This window comes from Schistocerca serialis, chromosome 1 (genome assembly GCF_023864345.2).
Source record: "Schistocerca serialis cubense isolate TAMUIC-IGC-003099 chromosome 1, iqSchSeri2.2, whole genome shotgun sequence".
Lineage (NCBI taxonomy): Eukaryota > Metazoa > Arthropoda > Insecta > Orthoptera > Acrididae > Schistocerca > Schistocerca serialis.
This window is the reverse complement of record NC_064638.1, coordinates 1,086,720,889-1,086,736,518: the sequence shown is the minus strand read 5'-3', so window position 1 is coordinate 1,086,736,518 and position 15,630 is coordinate 1,086,720,889. Positions and strand designations below refer to the sequence as shown.

The 15,630-nt window shown below is 45.2% G+C and overlaps 1 protein-coding gene across 1 annotated transcript in view; it reads right to left on the bottom strand.

The window, feature by feature from the left end:
• LOC126416036 (receptor-type guanylate cyclase Gyc76C-like) overlaps positions 1–13,276 on the bottom strand; it is a 474,092-nt gene extending 460,816 nt beyond the window's left edge. Inside the window, exon 1 of the mRNA XM_050083502.1 lies at positions 13,163–13,276. The gene's annotated coding sequence lies outside the window, so the exon portion shown is untranslated. The remainder of the gene's footprint in view (positions 1–13,162) is intronic.
• Between the last annotated feature and the right edge of the window lie 2,354 nt (positions 13,277–15,630).

The following is a 15,630-nucleotide window of genomic DNA, read 5'->3' as shown; positions in this document are numbered from 1 at the left end:
TTTTTGGTGACGGGGCGGGAGGGAGACGGTGTTAGCAAACTTGTGAGTCCCACAACTCAACGTTCGTCGCGTCGGTACACTGCTGCTGCCAGCTGAATTCAGTGTTGCCAGACAGAGATCTATTTCCATAAATTTAGGCAGCATTGTCTATGGAGTACAGCGACCTGGTGCTATATTTAGGTTAAAACCAACAGTCGAGATCGCAATAAAATTTGTTTATTTATCGGTTTAGGTTTATGTTAAAGCCATCATCACAATTTTTCGCCTTCTATGGCTGCTGCTGGCGGCTCCTCGGTTTTACTCGTGATAACACGATCGTACACTGTGACAGGTCTATCCACTGGTTCCACGCAGGATCGAATATACGGCCATTTTTACGACTGGCGCAAATTTTAATTCAAACGCTGGACTTTTTACATAAATTTCGAGTAAAGATGCACCTGAGTTTCGTAGGCAATTTTTCGAACAAAAAAGTCGGTGAAGATTTCTGATTGATGAAGGTCTGACTTTTCAGAATGAAATAATCTGAACCTTTTATTATCCTTCAAACATGTCTCCAATATTAAGACTCACTCGCGTCAGCTACAACCGGCGCTCTTCATCTATTATTCTAAAAATTACTTCCATCACGAAAACATAGACACTTTACCAAAGACGAAATGCTATTCATCGGAAATCATTGTTTCTGAAGCGTTCTTTTGTGATTTATCTGAATTGTCATTCGAATTACAAACCGCCATCCACAAGTAAAACAATGTCCTGACACTGGAATGACAAAAACTTTATTTTAACTTTCATTTTGAATATGTAATACATATTTCACGATTTGCAAGCTTAGGAGAAAATAATCTTGAACGCACGGTCACTTTTGTTAGGTGCTTTTACGGCCAAGCTGCCTGTTGTTAAATAACTGTTAGACTGCTCCCTTGAACGTATGCTTTTATCTGGCTGCAGCGGCACTAAGCTAAATATTTCCAAACAGTTGCGATGGCCGTGTCACGCGTGTCTGTGTAAACGAAAAAATGGCTGGTGTTTTGTTATTCTTTGCTTACGTCTGTTTCTATGTTCTAGCGGCAGTAAACAGAACAGATGGAAGTATGTTTGTGACATAATTCACAATACAAGTAACTGTATTTTGTAAAGTGATCCGCCACCAATGAATATCTGTTCAGAAAACATGGAAACCAATGAGATAACTCGCTTTAACGAGAATGATCCTGTAAAATCTCCTAAAAATCAAATAACTTTTTATCACAAATTTTAAATAGTTTGAAGAAAACTACAGTACAAATAAGGATGTGACAAGACAACGTGTGCAGTTTTAGTACAATGAAGCAAGCTGTACATGTGGCCGGCCGAGGTGGCCGTGCGGTTCTAGGCGCTACAGTCTGGAACCGCGTGACCGCTACGGTCGCAGGTTCGAATCCTGCCTCGGGTATGGATGTGTGTGATGTCCTTAGGTTAGTTAGGTTTAAGTAGTTCTAAGTTCTAGGGGACTGATGACCTTAGACGTTAAGTCCCATAGTGCTCAGAGCCATTTGAACCATTTTGTACATGTGTTGAATCGTCAAGTATACTGGCTGGAAGTCTAAGGCACCTGTTCTTAACTCGGTTATAAGTTTGGGCGCTTGCTCAGTTGTCTCGTAAGCGAACTAAATAATCCTTCCCTGACCGGGAAACACAGTACTCCATCGGTGGTAGAGAATTTATAAAGTGCATGCGCTAGTTGGACATGTGATTATCGGTAGTGCATTATCCTACCAAAAAACTAAAGGAATTCCTTCGCTGACTTGGTGTGACAGGGGTACAGTATGTTACAGAATGTGTGTGTGTGGAAGGAGAAGTTCTTGTTTATCCGTCTCTACAGACCTTGACGTCATTCCAGTAGCCGGACAGATAAGTGAAAGTAAACAGAGAACCACAGCGTCTTCTATGTCCGCACAACACTCATTCCAGCCAGAAACACTCGTATCATACAGGTGCGCGTGTTGCTATGAAATACTTCATCGTGGTAAGTTGACTGTATCTGAATTTTTTCCAAAAGCCTATTTCAGTTACAGAGTTACAGACGTGTCCGTTACTCTTCTCACTGAATCTTGACAGTTATAAAAATGATGGCCACGAATGGGAGACACTACGAGCGGACAGATTTGCCCTTTCTTCAAAGTAATCCACCTTTTGGCGGCGTCTGCGGGGACTTTGGTAACTACACTATTGGCCATTAAAATTGCTACACCAAGAAGAAATGCAGATGATAAATGGGTATTCATTGGACAAATATATTGTACTAGAACTGACATGTGATTACATTTTCACGCAATCTGGGTGCATAGATCTTGAAAAATCATTACCCAGAATAACCACCTCTGGCCGTAATAACGGCCTTAATACGCCTGGGCATTGAGTCAATCAAATCTTGGATGGTGTGTACAGGTACAGCTGCCCATGCATCTTCAACACTATACCACAGTTCATCAAGGGTAGTGACTGGCGTATTGTGACGAGCCACTTGTTCGGCCACCATTGACCAGATATCTGGAGATGTGCTGGCCAGGGCAGCAGTCGAACATTTTCTGTATCCAGAAAGGCCCGTACAGGACCTGCAACATGCGGTAGTGCATTATCCTACTGAAATGTAGGGTTTAGCAGGGATCGAATGACGCGTAGAACCACGGGTCGTAACACAACTGAAATGTAACGTCCACTGTTCAAAGTGCCGTCAATGCGAACAAGAGGTGACCGAGATGTGTAACCAATGGCATCCCATACCATCACGCTGGGTGATACGCCAGTATGGCGATGACGAATGCACGATTCCAATATGCGTTCACCGAGATGTCGCCAAACACGGATGCGACCATCATGATGCTGCAAACAGAACCTGGATTCATCAGAAAAAATGACTTTTGCTATTCGTGCACCCAGGTTCGTCGTTGAGTACACCATCGCAGGCGCTCCTGTCTGTGATGCAGCGTCAAGGGTAACCGCAGCCATGGTCTCCGAGCTGATAAGTCCGTGCTGCTGCAAACGTCGTCGAACTGTTCGTGCAGATGGTTGTTGTCTAGCAAACGTCCCCATTTGCTGACTCAGGGATCGAGACGTGGCCTCACGATCCGTTACAGCCATGAGGATAAGATGCCTGTCATCTCGACTGCTAGTGGTACGAGGCCGTAGGGATCCAGCACGGAGTTCCGTATTACCCTCCTGAACCCACCGAGTCCATATTCTGCTAACCGTCACTGTATCTCGACCAACGCGAGCAGCAATGTCGCGATACGATAAACAGCAATCGCGACAGGCTACAATCCGACCTTTATCAAAGTCGGAAACGTGATGGTACGCATTTCTCCTCCTTACACGAGGCATCACAACGTTTCACCAGGCAACGCCGGTCAACTGCTGTCTGTGTATGAGAAATCGGTTGGAAACTTTCCTCATGTCAGCACGTTGTAGGTGCCGCCACCGGCGCCAAACTTGTGTGAATGCTCTGAAAAGCTAATCATTTGCATATCACAGCATCTTCTTCCTGTGTGGTGTAGCAATTTTAATGGCCAGTAGTGTATATATGTAAACAGAGACTGGTGAATGATAACTAAACGGAGGAATCTCTGCATACTGTCTTCTTATTGTTATCTGAGAAATGCTGTCAGCGAATACATGACCCCTACGCGATATGAAGTAAAATCTTCGCGACCTTCCAGATGTGACGAGTTAATTTCATTAAGCTTTCAGACGAGCTAATGTTACCAAGCAGCAACTGACTGCCAAGGTATTGATGGGTTTATCTTTACACTGGATTTGTAAAATCTTGTTCCACGTTCGTATAGGAGGTAGTACTGCTCGAAAGTAGGAACGCAGTCTTACAAACAAATGGTCGGAAAAACTATGCTTGATTACCGTGCATTCCTACACACCCTCCAGCTCTCCTTCTCAAAGAGGCACGATGTCATGAGGGCACACCTGGTTGCACTGGGAGTTGGCCAAAATGCAAGGGACACACGCTCGTAAATGGTCTGACGGACGCGACGAGCAGTCTGCGACTGTTTCTTGATGACGTTGTAATGTACTGAAATGTGTTGTCTTTGAATGAGTGTAGGAGGGTACAGGATGACTAGACAGAATTTCTAATTGGTGTGGTGAATGGAAGCTTGCTCAAAATGCAGAAGAAAAGTAAGTTAATGCGGAAACCAATTCTGTAATGTTCGAATACAGTATTAGTGGTGTCCTACTTGACACAGTTACATCTACATCTACATCTACATCCATACTCCGCAAGCCACCTGACGGTGTGTGGCGGAGGGTACCCTGAGTACCTCTATCGGTTCTCCCTTCTATTCCAGTCTCGTATTGTTCGTGGAAAGAAGGATTGTCGGTATGCTTCTGTGTGGGCTCTAACCTCTCTGATTTTATCCTCATCTCTTCGCGAGATATACGTAGGAGGGAGCAATATACTGCTTGACTCCTCGGTGAAGGTATGTTCTCGACACTTCAACAAAAGCCCGTACCGAGCTACTGAGCGTCTCTCCTGCAGTCTTCCACTGGAGTTTATCTATCATCTCCGTAACGCTTTCGCGATTACTAAATGATCCTGTAACGAAGCGCGCTGCTCTCCTTTGGATCTTCTCTCTCTCTTCTATCAACCCTATCTGGTACGGATTCCACACTGCTGAGCAGTATTCAAGCAGTGGGCGAACGAGCGTACTGTAACCTACTTCCTTTGTTTTCGGACTGCATATCCTTAGGACTCTTCCAATGAATCTCAGTCTGCCATCTGCTTTATATGATCATTCCATTTTAAATCACTCCTAATGCCTGCTTCCAAATAATTAATGGAATTAACTGCTTCCAGTTGCTGACCTGCAATATTGTAGCTAAATGATAAGGGATCTATCTTTCTATGTATTCGCAGCACATTACACTTGTCTACATTAAGATTCAATTGCCATTCCCTGCACCATGCGCCAATTCGCTGCAGATCCTCCTGCATTTCCGTACAATTTTCCATTGTTACAACCTCTCGATACACCATAGCATCATGTGCAAAAAGCCTCAGTGAACTTCCGATGTCATCCACAAGGTCATTTATGTATATTGTGAATAGCAACGGTCCTATGACACTCCCCTGCGGCACAACTGAAATCACTCTTACTTCGGAAGGCTTCTCTCCATTGAGAATGACATGCTGCGTTCTGTTATCTAGGAACTCTTTAATCCAATCACACAATTGGTCTGATAGTCCATATGTTCTTACTTTGTTCATTAAACGACTGTGGTGAACTGTATCGAACGCCTTGCGGAAGTCAAGAAACACGGCGTCTACCTGTGAACCCGTGCCTATGGCCCTCTGAGTCTCGTGGACGAATAGCGCGAGCTGGGTTTCACACGACCGTCTTTTTCGAAACCCATGCTGATTCCTACAGAGCAGATTTCTAGTCTCCAGAAAAGTCATTATACTCGAACATAATAGGTGTTCCAAAATTCTACAACTGATCGACGTTAGAGATATAGGTCTATAGTTCTGCACATCTGTTCGACATCCCTTCTTGAAAACGGGGATGACCTGTGCCCTTTTCCAATCCTTTGGAACGCTACGCTCTTCTAGAGACCTACGGTACGCCGCTGCAAGAAGGGGGGCAAGTTCCTTCGCTTACTCTGTGTAAAATCGAACTGGTATCCCATCAGGTCCAGCGATTAAGTTTCTAGGCGTAATATCGCAAAGCGACATGACATGCAACGTGCATGTAAAATCGATTACAGGAAGGCGAATGATCAACTTTGGTACCCGAGAGACTTCGGGGACAGTGTAGCTCATCTTCAAAAGTTGGACAAAATTATGGAAGCACAAAAACCCAACAGATTACAATACCTAATGTCCCGTCCCGTCCCCCCCCCCCTCCCCCCGTAGCTGAGTGGTCAGCGCGACAGAATGTCGCTCCTAAGTTCCCCGGGTTCGATTCTCGGCTGGGTCGGAGATTTTCTCCGCTCAGGAACTGGGTGTTGTGTCGTCCTAATCATCATCATTTCATCCCCATCGACGTGCAAGTCGCCGAAGTGGCGTCAAATCGAAAGACTTGCACCAGGCGAACGGCCTACCCGACGGGAGGCTCTAGTCACACAATACATACATTTATTTACAATACCTAATACTGTGTAGGAAACCACAAACGTCCATTAATAATGAGATATGAGATCTGTTGACAGCTGTAGCAGGGGAGTTAATCGTCGTGCTAAAACAATAAAATAAAATAAAGGCCCTGGACAATGCGAGCTGTGTGAACAGGGACCCTATCGTCTTGTGGCTGCTGAGCGACATATTGATTGTATCGAAGTGATTGTGACTGTCCTGCATCTCAGAGTTTCTCAGAAGTGATTGACAGTGTATACACAAGGTGTGAACGGTAACTGTTTACAAAGTACCAAAGGGTAAGTAGAGACGTAGAGTTTGATACAAGACACTTGCGGTCGATCAAGCTAGGAAATAACCTCACATTGGCCTACAAGAGCTATCTAAGCAACACCAAATGCACACCGAGCAGAATTTTCAATATCCTATCATTCTCTTACGCCGCAGGCTTAGTCTCTTATATCGTTAGCATTATTCATTTCAACTTTACAATGAAGGCAATGAAAGAAAAAAATAGTACTTTTAGAAAAGTTGTGGAAAAACTAATTACGTTTACAGTTTAGGCAAGAAGAGAAGCAGCTTTTGAAATGTGGTGCTACCGAACTTAAGCAGTTTCGGGCTGGGCTAGCACTCGGATGGGTGACCATCCGGTCTGCCGAGCGCTGTCGGCAAGCGCGGTGCACTCAGCTCAAAATGGCTCTGAGCACTATGGGACTCAACTGCTGTGGTCATAAGTCCCCTAGAACTTAGAACTACTTAAACCTAACTAACCTAAGGACAGCACACAACACCCAGCCATCACGGTGCACTCAGCCCTGTGAGGCAAACTGAGCTACTTGACTCAGAAGTAACGGCTTCGGTCTCGTAAACTGAAACACGGCCGGGGGAGCGGATGCTGACCACATGCCCCTCCATATCCGCGTCCAGTGATGGCTGTGGCCGAGGATGACATGGCGGCCGGTCGGTACCGTTGGGCCTTCACGGCCTGTTCGGGCGGAGTCTAGTTTTTAGAAGGATATGGACACATTTCATAGCATCGTGTACTGCATATACTAGAGGAATAGTTCGGAGACGACGATACACCTTGTCATGAAGCAGCATTTCTGAGACAATAGTTTGTGGTCAGTAGCACTCCTGAAATACAGGGTGTTTGTAACTTAATATCGGGGTTTTAACGATTTATAATATTTTTATATTAAACTTAGTTATAAATGATATGTCAAACGAAAGAGCAACAGTTTTACCAAGAACTTTATAAATGTTCAAAGATGAGCACCATTTGTCACACGGCACACATCAAGTCTATAGCCGAGTTCTTCCCAAACGTTGATAAGTGTGTCTTCAGTGATTATAGGAACAACTGCTTCAATCCGGTTTCTTAATTAAGGGAGTCTGCTGGTAGCGGAGGCATATACACACGATCCTTGGTGGAGCCTCAAAGGAACAAATCGCATGGCGTTAGGTCGTGTGAACGTGGAAGGCATGCAAAGCAAGCCCTGCCTTTGGGCCCCTTGCAGCCTATCCAGCACTTGAGTACAATGAAGTTCAACCAATCGCGTACTTCGCTATGCCAGTCAGGTGGCGTAACATCTTGCTGGAACATTAAGTCCTGCGGCTCATCTTCTTCCCAATGAGGAAAGGGCTATTGCTCTACTGTATCAAGGTAAGAAGTGCTAGTTACAGTAGGTTCACCAAAAAAGAAAGGCCCATGAACTTTCCGCCGGGATACGGCACAAAAAACAGTCACTTTAGTGAAATCTCGTTGCGTTTGTACCCCCTCGTGAGGCTTTTATGAGCCCCACACGCGCACATTGTGACTGTTAACATGTCCACTAAGGTGAAAGGTCGATTCATCACCGAAGACAAAATGAACGAGAAAATTTTGATCGTCGTGAAACAACATTTCGTTTGCGAGGTTGGCACGTAATCCATGGTCTGCCGACTTTAGAGCCCGCAATAACTGTAAACGGTAAGGACGTAGTTGCACGCGTTTTCTTAAAACTTTCCAGACAGTCGACACGGGAACTTGTAATTCACGACTAGCCTTCCAGACTGATTTTTTTGGGCTACGAGTGAACGTCTCTCTCACTCGCTCCACAGTCTCTTCACTAACTCTTGGTCGTTCTGTGCTCTTCCCTTTACAAAGGCAGCCAGTATCTTCAAACTGATGATATTACCATCTACGAATATTATTATCACTTGGAGGATCACAACCGAACTTCAGGCGGAACGCACGTTGCACAGTAACTACAGATTTGGTCTTTGCAAACTGCGAAACACAAAATGCTTTCTGTTCACTAGTCGCCATCTTCACTACTACCGCTGTCTAGCGGATTGCACATGCGCACTGGTGCCAAACACTGTTTGAGTTGCTCATTCATTTGACATATCATTCATAACTGTAAGTTTAATGTAATAAATATTATAAAGCGTTAAAAACCCGATATTCATTAATAAAAACCCTGTACACTGCCCTGCCCGACCTGAACACAGTCGAACGCATTTTGGCATGAGTCAGAACGTCGATTTGCTCCAGATCCCAGCATTCTACATCACTTGCTCTAACTTCTGAGACGCCTCACTGAAAGTGTCCTTAGTGGTGTTCAAGTCCTCATATAGCAAAGCCTGGACACACATATTAATGTCCACTCACATAGTGTATACAGAGGTGACAAGTCATGTGGTGCAAATATAGATATGGTGGTAGTATCGCATACACAAGGTATAAAACGGCAATGCATTGGCGGAGCTGTCATTTGTACTCAGGTGATTCATGTGGAAGGTTTTCGACGTGATTATGACGGCACGACGAGAATTAACACACTTTGAACGCGTAATGACAGTCGGAGCTAGACGCACTGGACATTCTATTTCGGAAATCGTTAGGGAATTCAATATTCCGAGATTCACAGTGTCAAGAGTGTGCTGACAAAAACAAATTTCAGGCATTAACTCTCACCACGGACAACGCACTGTCGACGGCCTTCGCTCGACGACCGAGAGCAGTGATGGCTGCGTTGACTTGTCAATGTTAACAAATGAAAAACACTGTGTGAAATAACCGCAGGTATCGACGTGGGACGTACGACGAAAGTATCTGTTAGAGCAGCACGGCATCGATTGCAGCGTCTCTCCTGGGCTCGTGATGATATCATTTGGACACCACACGACTGGGAAACCGTGGGCTGGTCAGATGAGTCCCGATTTCAGTTGTTAATAGCTGAATGGTAGTTACAGAGTGTGGCGCGGACCCCACGAATCCAGGACCCAAGTTTTGAACAGGGCACTGTGCTGGCCGGTGATGGTTCCAAATAGTGTGCGCTATGTTTACATGGAGTTCACTGGGTCCTGTGGTCCAGCTGAACGGATCACTGAGTGGGCATGGTTATGTTCGGCTGTTTGTAGATAATTTGCAGCCACTCAAGGGATTCATATTCCCAAACGACAATGTGGGACGTTACCGGGCCACAACTATTCGTGACCGGTTTGAGGAAAATTCTGGAGAGTTCGATCGGATTTACTATGGGCGATCTGGGTGGCCAAATGATTCGTACGAAGATATATGGGGCATAATCAAGAGCTCTGTTCGTGCACAAAATCCTGCACCCGCAACGTTCAAATGTTCAGATGTGTGTGAATTCCTAAGGGACCAAACTGCTGAGGTCATAGGTCCCTAGACTTATACACTACTTAAACTAACTTATGCTAAGAACTTAAGGAAAGGCAATTCTACGTTTCTAGCATTTGTAGACTTAGAGAAAGCTTTTGACAACGTTGCCTGGAATACTCTCTTTCAAATTCTGAAGATGGCAGGGGTAAAATACAGGCAGCGAAAGGTTATTTACAGTTTGTACAGAAGCCAGATGACAGTTATAAGAGTCGAAGGACACGAAAGGGAAGCAATGATTGAGAAGGGAGTGAGACAGGGTTGTAGCCTATGCACGAAGTTATTCAGTCTGTATATTGAACAAGCAATAAAGGAAACAAAAGAAAAATTTGTAGTAGGTATTGAAGTCCAGGGAGAAGAAGTAAAAACTTTGAGGTTTGCCACATGTCAGAGACATCAAACGACTTGAAGAGCAGCTGAATGGAATGGACAGCGTCTTGAAAGGAGGATGTAAGATGAACATCAACAAAAGCAAAACAAGGATAATGGAATGTAGTCGAATTAAAGCAGGTGATGCTGAGGGAATTAGATTAGGAAATGAGACTCTTAAAGTCGTAAAGAAGTTTTGCAATTTGGGGAGCAAAACAACTGATGATGGTCGAAGTAGAGAGGATATAAAACGTAGACTGGCAATGGCGAGGAAAGCGTTTCTGAAGACGAGAAATTTGTTAACATCGAGTTTAGATAGAAGTGTCAGGAAGTCGTTTCTGAAGGTATTTGTATGGAGTGTAGCCTTGTATGGAAGTGAAACGTGGACGATAAATAGTTTAGACAAGAAGAGAATAGAAGCTTTCGAAATGTGGTGCTACAGAAGAATGCTGAAGATTAGATGGGTAGATCACATAACTAATTGAGGAGGTACTGAATAGAATTGGAGAGAAGAGAAATTTGTGGCACAACTTGACTAGAAGAAGGGATCGGTTGGTTGGGCATATTCTGAGACATCAAGGGATCACCAATTTAGTATTGGAGGGAAGCGTGAAGGTTAAAAATCGTAGAGGGAGACCAAGAGATGAATACACTGAACAGATTCAGAAGGATGTAGGTTGCAGTAGGTACTGGGAGATGAAGAAGCTTGCACAGGATAGAGTAGCATGGAGAGCTGCAGCAAACCAGTGTCAGGACTGAAGACCATAACAACAACAACAACAACAATATCACATAACTAATGAGGAGGTATTGAATAGAATTGGAGAGGAGTTTGTGCTACAACTTGACTAGAAGAAGGGATCGGTTGGTAGGGCACAATATGATGTTTCACTGCGCCTCAAACCTCGCGGCCACTCCGCGCGGTGCACTCGCAACTACAGACGGCTACAGAGGCAGCTGGCTCAGTATGTCTGCAGGGGCTTGACACGATTTGTACTCCTTGCCACGTCGAACTGCTGCACTACGCCGTGTGATGTCATCAGTCGTACGACCTCACCGCCACCTGAGAGATCGATCCGCCGGATGCGATTCTCTCAATAGACGGAACAGAAGAACTGTTGTGTTAGCCAAAAAGTACACAGCCAGTCGCAGATCTTATGCTCGCCGAGGCGCCGCTAGGTCACTTCATGTGCAGCAGGAGAGTAGTGCAGTTGCGCCAGTCTACAGTTCGTAGCCGCGCTCAGTGGTCAGCCAGCGGCCGATGTTAGTCATCTTCTGCAGCTCAGTCATTGCTGCCATCAAGTCTTTCTGGCTCCGTTCCGTCTTCAATTTCACCCGATTCGACATTGAAAATCACGAGAGATTAATTCGTCACTGCAAGATCTGTGAGTTGTAAATTATGTCATTCTACAGACGCTTAGTCTAGTCGCGTCTTCTATAATTGTCAACCAACTGGATCATGGACTACAGCAAAGTTAAGTAATAAATACTTTCTTATTTTGTACTCCTGCTAATTAATTGTATTTTCCTGTTGTAGCTACCACGCGTTCTTGGCATGGTAGAACCCACGTTTCCATCTCCTTGGCTACCTCATATTTGCCACCTCATGTTGATGGACTCGATTATGGAGGAAGATCGAGAGCCATCAAGCCGGGCAAAAGGAGGTCAGGCACGATGTTAGGCGGCAGGTATTCTATGACTTTTGTCACTTCTGTGTATCTTCTTGGCTTTTGGCTCTTGAAGATGAATGGCCTGCCATTCTTCCACAGACATTCAGATATGTCGGTGAAAGTGTCCTCAGTAGGGTTTAAGGCGTCACAGAGGGAAGGTTGGACACACACCATATTCATCTACATCTACATGATTACTCTGCAATTCACATTTAAGTGCTTGGCAGAGGGTTCATCGAACCACAACCATACTATTTCTCTACCATTCCACTCCCGAACATCGCGCGGGAAAAACGAATACCTAAACCTTTCTGTTGGAGCTCTGATTTGTCTTATTTTATTTTGATGATCATTCCTACCTATGTAGGTTGGGCTCAACAAAATATTTTCGCATTCGGAAGAGAAAATTGATGACTGAAATTTCGTAAATAGATCTCGCCGCGACGAAAAACGTCTTTGCGTTAATGACTTCCATCCCAACTCGCGTATCATATCTGCCACACTCTCTCCCGTATTACGTAATAATACAGAACGAGCTACCCTTTTTTGCACCCTTTCGATGTCCCCCGTCAATCCCACCTGGTAAGGATCCCACACCACGCAGCAATATTCTAACAGAGGACGAACGAGTGTAGTGTAAGTTGTCTCTTTAGTGGACTTGTTGCATCTTCTATGTGTCCTGCCAATGAAACGCAACCTTTGGCTCGCCTTCCCCACAATATTATCTATGTGGTCTTTCCAACTGAAGTTGTTAGTAATTTTAACACCCAGGGACTTAGTTGAATTGACAGCCTTGAGAATTGTACTATTTATCGAGTAATCGAATTCCAACTGATTTCTTTTGGAACTCGTGTGGATCACCTCACACTTTTCGTTATTTGGGGTCAACTGCCACCTGCCACACCATACAGCAATCTTTTCTAAATCGCTTTGCAACTGATACTGGTCTTCGGATGACCTTACTAGACGGTAAATTACAGCATCATCTGCGAACAACCTAAGAGAACTGCTCAGATTGTCACCCAGGTCATTTATATATATCAGTAACAGCAGAGGTCCCAGGACGCTTCCCTGGGAAACGCCCGATATCACTTCAGTTTTAATCGATGATTTGCCGTCTGTTACTACGAACTGCGACCTCCTTGACAGGAAATCACGTACACTAGTAGACTTTTAATGACATAATGCCAAACTGCTAGAATGAGAGGCTGGTGTGATGAAGGGGAAGACAGGTGCGAGGAGACGGGACTGGTGGTGAAGGGGGGAGCTGGGAAACCACAACGGCACGGCGCGGCGCGAAGTGACAGTGGCGCGGCGAGCGTCAGTACGTACCGGAGAGCGCGGAGCGTTCGTCGCGGGGCTTTCCCGGTAGCCAGCGGCAGGCGACAGCGGCGCGAACGCACAGTGGTCAGCGGGCGAGGCGTACGGCGGGTAGCGAGTGGCGGTGGGGCGGCGGAGCCTGGCCCGAGACTGCGGCCGGCCCGCCGCCTCTGGCCGCGCCGCCGCCGCACCCGCCGCTTATCTGGCCGCGCCGCTATATTTAGCCCGCGGCCGCGCCGGCAGACGCGCAGCGCCCCACTCCGGGCCCGGCGCCCCGCCGCGGAGGACGGCCGCGCGGGGACTGCGCTCGTTCACGCGCGCACCTCACCCGCTGCGCAAGCCGTCCGCGTGAAGGTGTGCAGCACGAATCCCTGGCCACGAGGCTGGTAAGGAACCCTTAGGCCGGGGCCACACGAGCGGAATAGCTGCGGAACGTCAGACGCGCGGTAAATGACCGCACCGCTATGGTGCATGGGGTAGATGCAGCAGTCCACACGGGTCGGAGCGTCTGCGGCTGCGGAATTTTGCCGCTTGCCAGCCGCATCGCCCATAGCGAGGCGGAAAACCCGCTGCGGCACACGCAGCACTATGGGTCACGAGAATCAATTGGGCATTTCACACGGGCATTGCGACAGGTGTGCGGAGAAGGGCCAACTGACAGTGCTGAGAGCGGAGTAGAGAGGCCCTTTGCAGCAGGCAGTTGCGTGCTCCATTCCTTGTGACTACAAAGTGACATCCACGATGTGCCCACTAGACACTGAGAAAATAGATATGGAGATTCTGATAATGGAAGTGGAAAAAAAGGCCTTGTATTTAGGATGTAAGGACCGAGGAATACAAGGACAGAAATAAGAAGGATGCAGCATGGCATGAAATCTGCTGTGCATTATTCGATGATTTCGCAAATCATTCGAGCACAGAGAAAAAAAAATCCGCTGGTAAGTTTTTCGTCCACTATTAGAATAATACAATTGGTTAAAAGATCACTCTGAATTGCGACATAGTTAGCGAATTAGTTTTCTGGAACTCGTTAAGTATTTTTGTTTAGAGATTGCTGAACAATGATAGGTGTTGAGAAAGTCCTGCATTTTTGTTATTGTTGACAAGTTACACATTGATCATGTAACAACAATGCACAAATATAACAATAGAAAAGAACAGCATATTTGGACAATAATATGTAAGAATTGGCAATAATGGTATCGATTCTTTTGCATCGCATGAATTAAGCCACAGGATCGCCTTGGGCAATTACAATATTGGATAGAGTGATAAATCACTAAAAATGGAACACTAAACAAACCAGGTTCAGTAAGCACTGCTCTCAAACGAGTTTCTGGATAGTATATGAAAGAGTCAATAATAGCTAATTAGTTAGTTTTATTAAGTCTCAGGTGAATTTACAGGTGTAATTACCGATAATAACAAGCTAGAACAATAAAATTAATAAAACTGTAAATATTAAGAAAAATGCATAAAAAAGTTTATTTTCTGCTCTATGTAACATCTCAGATTTTGCTGTCCTGCCAAGGCCCTTTACCAGCCTCACTTACAAAATAATTTGCCATTACATCTCTGTTTCTTATTGCTGACACACTTCTTCTTCTTTCATCCAAGTTTGTTGCAGTCTCAAATCCATTCACAATAAATGTGTCTTCAATTTGGTGCCCATCTCTCTCGCGCACATAATTATGCAGAACACAACATGCTTTTGTTATGTCAACAGCCAAATCCAATTTCACATTCATGGCTCGCTGGAACACGCGCCATTGGTTCGACAATATGCCGAAGGAACATTCAACGTACCTACGAGCCCGTGACAAACGGTAGTTGAAAATTCTCTCCTCGCGCGTCAACATTTTACCACGTAGTACGTGTTCTGAGAGTCCAAATGCACATACGGTGTAACTATCCCAGTGGCATTTGGTAAGCCAGAGGGCTCTGGTATACACAATGTATTTCGGTTCAGACGTTTCCACAGGGTAGATTTTTAAAAAATTGTGCTGTCTGAATCTTTTCCAAACGAGCCAATGTCAAGAAAAACTAATCTATAATCTGAGTCTGCCACTGCTAAAAGAACAATGGAAAAGAAGTCCTTATAATTATAAAACAGTGAACCACTCGTCTTTGGTTTGACCAACCGAATGTGTTTACCATCGATTGCCCCTATGCAATTTGGGAAATTTGCACGGATTTGGAATCCATTGGCAATATTCTTCCACTCCTCCTCTGTCGGCTGAGGCAGACACTTGTCACGCAGGCAGCCCCAAATCGCACAGCACACTTTCGTCACTACGTCACTGGCTGTTGACTTGCCTATTCTGTATGTATAGCCAAATACCTAAAACCAAAGATATAAATGCATAAAAATTACGTTCAGTATTTAGTCATTATTTAATGATGTTAAAGATTTTAAAGTTACGTTAAATTTCCGTTTCTTTTTTCTCCTTTGTAGGCTAGGCGGAAACAATCCGCTCGTG